Raw genomic sequence first — 5,585 nt, forward strand, 5'->3', positions numbered from 1 at the left:
TTACCTTTTCCAGTCCATCAGTGGTGGCTGCCCAGGGGAAACAGTCGATACTAAATGTTTGGGCACTTAGTCACTGTTGTCAGCTGTCAGATACAGCGGATTAGACTCCACTTGGCTGCACAGAGCTGACGAATCATCGGGACTGCTTACGGGTGAAATTACTGCATGTGTACCGCTGGAGGTGGGAGGAGGGCGGTCTGATGATAAATTAAAGTATTGCTGATTGTTAACATCCAAATCACCTCTGGGTCTGAGTGTTTACAGTCAGAGGGACATAAGCACCGATCCGTGCTGCAATGCAAATAATAAACATGGAAACTGTATACCCTGTCACTGATTTTTTTTAGTGATGAATACATTAGCTGGTTAATATTACCTTACCTTACCTTATTACCTAATATTACCTTACATAAAAACTTTGGTGGTACACTGCAAAACAACCATATTCACTCTTAAAAATCTATTTTTTTTTCTTCAAACAAGTGCAGAAATCTGGCAGTGGGATGGGATAATCCCACCTGTTTCCAATGCTGTTTCAATTGTTTCAAGGAATTTTTTTTTTTTTTTTTTTCTGGGAACAAGTATGAATACATTGAAGCAAGGCAGAATAAGGCAGGTCAGCCCACTAGTATTGAAAAAGACATTTGACTTAAAACAAGTTGATTACCATTGGAAACAAGTGGGAATATCTCATCCCACTGGCAGAATTTTGGACTTGTTATATGAAATACAGGATGTAATGAAATACTGAATATGAGACTAAATGCTTTGTTAAGATACAGCAGTTTTGCAATGCACCTGCAATGCAGTCTGCAGTGTAGCCATAACGTAACAAAATAAGGAAACTGTATGAGAGGAAGTGATTATATCAGTGTGAACCAATGGATTCCTTTGGGTCTTATGGAATTTTGCTATACTTTATTAATCCCCTAAGGGAAGAATTCATTTTCTGCCCTCTGGTTGGGGTGCAGGGTCAGCCAGCTTAGAGGTGGCAAGGGTTAAGTATCTCACTCTGGGAAGCTTCAGCTTGTATGGCTGCACGGGAAATCCAACCATGGCCCTCCAGTTAAGGGGCGACTCCACTAACCACAAGGCCATCCTGCCAAATCTCAAGGGGCCAATGTAATGTTGGACTGCAGTCGCGGAATCACAGCTGGCTGTGAGCTCAGCCAGCTTTAGTTGGGCTTTTCTGATAGAGCTTGCCACCTGAAGGCCCCCGTCTGCATTCAGAGCACTTCCAAGGTATTGGGGGCAGGTAATTGCAACAGGAGGCTCGTTTTAAAATTGGAGCCTGACTGGGTGTGACAGTAGGTGGGAAGTAATTTGTGTTTGTGTGTGTTTTGAGGGCTTGGGCTGTGTGCATGTGCATGCCAGTATGCAAGAAAGGGCCAAATATGAAAAAGGGAGCAGAAGGAGAACTTGACAGAGATCCCATGCTGGGCACAGGGCTCTCTGGATAATGTGATGACGGATCGGACTGCATTAGGTATTTGGGGCACATCTGTGTTCGCATACACCAGTGGACCAGGTGCATGAGGAAGGCATTCTCCCATCATTCAAGTCCCTCTGATCAATCTCTTCATCTGCGTCCAAACTGGCAAGAGGCGAAGTTGACATTTGGATGCTTTGCGCAGAGGGAAGGATGGGAACAAAGTAATAATGCTAAAAACCAGGAGGCTGTCGTCTTTATTTACATGGCCCACTGACATCAGGCAGCTACCACCCTGTGAGAGTCTTGCTATTGATCCTTGTAGTTAAAGGGGTGTAGGTCTGTGTATTTCTGTGTGTGTGTGTGGTATTTAAAAGTGTAAGAGAAATTAAAATGGACTGCATTTTCTCCCATCTTTTCCCCTTTATTCACAAACTGTTGTTAGAGAGCTTGTGTGCATGAAATGCAGCAGCATAATTAAGCCCTAGAGTTGGTCATTATAGTCACTGTTTAGTAGAACCACCAGCTAGGTATATACCTTATCTAAAAATGTCTAAATTTTGTATTTTGTTTATTTGTTTGTTTGTTTGCCTTTAGATGTAAAGCACTTCTATGAGCTGTAGTTGAACTTACCTGGTATCATTTATCTATTCATTTGGATATTTATGTCTCTGGTCATTTCACTGACTTTTAATGGTATTGCACTGAAAGTTCTCCCACAACTTTGTGTATAGTATCTCTGCATACGCCAACATCACTAGTCAGCACTGGAGGTGTGCCTTGACTCATAATGAAGAGAGGCTGCAATTTATTTCATTTTCAAGTATTGTTTTATGCAAAAAAATGCACATTTATTGATTATTCAATGACAATTTTCCATAAGTCAACAGAAAGGCTGCATTTTATTCCAGTTTTTAGATTTGTTTTATGCAAAAAAAAAAAAAAAAAAAAAAAAAAAAAAAAATACACTGAAACTTCCAAAGGAACTTGGTGCTTGACAATCTGCATCCTTCATGTCTTGCAGATGCCAGCATCACAAGTGGATGTTCCCTTGAGTGTAAAAAGTGTGTTGAACCTAAATGAAAACTAATTTATTGTGTTTTCTATACCAGTCTAACTGAAATTTTCAAGTAGATTGTTTAAAACACAGTAGTCACTAAAACACAAGGCTCAGTGCAGCATTTTAACCAGGGCTATTAAAATATTCAGTAACAGTGTATCCATGTCCTGGACCATGTTGTAGTAGAGAGTATGCATGATTAGAGCAAAATGTGCTAGGCTATTACACATTACAAGGAAGTATGGCTGAGGTGCATGGGTAAGTATATGCAATGAAAATTGCCATGTTTGGCACTGATGCCACAGCAGGATATACTATGCCACCTTGTCCTATAGTCCTATGTCTTCTTTCCTTCTTGTAAAAATAAAAATGTGTCGTTTTGACATTTTGAAGTTGCAGCACAAATGTGTGAAGCTGCCCCTCTTACCCACCTGCCTATTTGAAAGTTCTGTATTTCACTGTACAATGCAAAAGTAAGGTGCTGACAGTTAATCCCCCCCCCCCCCCCCCCCCCCCCCCCCCCCTTTTCTACCTACCATGCTCTCTGTCGTTTATTTCATCCTTTGATATCCACAGTCTCCAGATTCCCCACTGCTGTCCCACTACATATTGCTGGGGTATGATGGAGCACCTTTCCCCTGCTACCCTGTTCCTCCCTTATGCTCAGTTCATGCATCACCTGCATACCAAGCAGAGCTCAGGTCCCACATGGCACATATTCAGGACTGAAAACCAGCAGGGCTTCAGGCACATCAGCGCCCCGGAGTTGAGATCTAACCTCCCTCTTTCCCCAGAGAGTGCACTTACAGCTGCCAGAGGGTTCCTCTGCAGCCCCGGTTGGCGCCCAACATGGGGCGCTGATTCCGTCACAGCTTAGTCATCCAGAAACCCTACTCATTTTTTTTTTTTTTCTTTTTCTTTTTTCTTTTTTGGAGAGTAAGCTATTATCCCTGATCCGGGGAGATTGTCCCACCGCTCCTTGAGAGAGAAAGCCCAGTGATTGGAGTGGCTATTGGGGAGTGGATGGCCTGGCATTAAGGTTGTTGAAGTAATCATCATGGGCACTCACGCACCTGAGTTCGACATCACTTGAGTTTTGGATGAGGTCATGCCTGCTGTCAGTTGCTTTTGGGTATCTGCCTTGATCTACCTCTGACCAAAAAAGTGCTATTTGACTTTTAATGTAACTTGCTAAATATGAGATTTTTGTGGACGTGAAAATAAAAATATGAGTGCAGTACATGTACCCGTCTATTTGGCATCATGTCTAAGAGCCACATGTACCACTGTGACATCCATCTTATTACCATGTTCATTTTTAGACATTAGTTTAATTACCATAAACATTTGCATTTTACATTTTGTGCCACAGGGTGAGATTTTAGATTGCAGCATCATGTCCCATAGTAAGAAAAGCAGACGATGCAGTGCAGCTTTCCCTCTGATCTCTCTGAAAATTGCATTTCTCTATATCTTTCCCAGGGATTACCTTTCACCAAGGTTAGTGACAATTTACCAGCAAGTTTACCAAGGAATATTGCACTCTCAGTCTTCTCCACCTAACACACATACACATAGTCTGGCACAGATTAGTTAAGCTCAGCAAAGGACCTCCAAACACCATAGACCCACAGAACTCACCAGAGGGGCCAATTTTTTTTTTTTTTTTTTTTTATACCAGTGGTTTTCAATGGCTTTTCAAGGACTTCTCCATACATTTGAGTTTAATTTCCTCAACTAACCCAAGCTTTTTTAGAGTTGCTACTGAAAAGATTTGTTTTAATACTGTATATTATATTGTGAAAGTCGGCTTATATTTTCAGATACTGTATATGATACGGTGGCCCTGAGAGCTCAGTGCACTTCAGCTTAAGAAGACACATGAAAATTAAGAAAACATCATCAGTTTTGCAATGCATGCAATAAAACACTGTACAAATTCAAACACAACACAGACAACAATAAGAAAATCTGCTGCAGTCACACCAAACAATATCAGAAGTGTTTTCCAGAGGACACTTAAACGTGATGCAAATGTCTGGTTACTGTAAAGAGTGACTGCCAGAAAGACACCTAGATTCTTTTTTTTCAACCCTAGTCCAACCTGAATCAGCACTATTTGAAACGGATGGAATGTGGATAGTGTTTACTCAAATAACCCTAACCACATTTTTTGTAAGACCAGGTACTTCTTCTTCACCAAACTGAAACTGGTGATCTGCTTTAGTCAGACCTCCATAGCTGTCCAAAACTAACTTTTACAAAGCTTGGAATGTTTTTTTTTTCCAATTTACTGACTTTCCCAGGCTCTTTCATGACTCCCTCAGCTGACAACCATCAACTGTGGACAATTCACATTCTTAAAGAAGGAAACTCACACACATACATGAACCTCTGCTGGGAGCATTTTAAAAATAAGCAGACTGAAGAACTACTCCCTTTGCACCACAACATGTCCATTCTGCCTATTTCTTCTACAGAGATGTCCCACTTTGCATAACACTGGACTGTACAAGTGTCCCAGCAAACACCTCACACTGGTTAATGTTCATAAAAATAGCAAAAAGCTAAATGGCTATTAGTCTGGAAGTCAATATGGCATGCTTGAAGAGGTTTGCTTTGTTTTGTTTTTTTTTTTTTTGGTTTTTTTTATAAATTTGATTAAATTCTGGCCGCATTTCTTATACATTAAGTCTAATTCTTTGGACCCTGTTTATGCAGTTGAAATCAGTACAGCCTACAATAGTACATGGTGACAGGTTGACAAGGCATCACTTAGACAATAGGTGTAACACTGCTGATAAATATATTCAATTCAATTCAAGGTGGCTTTAGTGGCAGAAAAATTCTACAACAATGCTACCACAGAATTGAAATAGGAATGTGATCCTCCCTGCCTGATCCGGTTATGTGAGTGTGAGTATTTTGGTAGCTTGTTAGTGAGGGATCTGGGTTGCTGTGTATTCAGCTCTCACAGCCAGACCCTCCACTGTGAGTACCAGTTTGTCTGTGTATGTCATTAGTGTTTATATAAATTCGGAATATTTAAACAAGATGGGCATTAACTGTGGAGCATGCAATACAAGGCACTCCACA

Source organism: Myripristis murdjan, chromosome 22 (assembly GCF_902150065.1).
Source record: "Myripristis murdjan chromosome 22, fMyrMur1.1, whole genome shotgun sequence".
Taxonomy (NCBI): domain Eukaryota; kingdom Metazoa; phylum Chordata; class Actinopteri; order Holocentriformes; family Holocentridae; genus Myripristis; species Myripristis murdjan.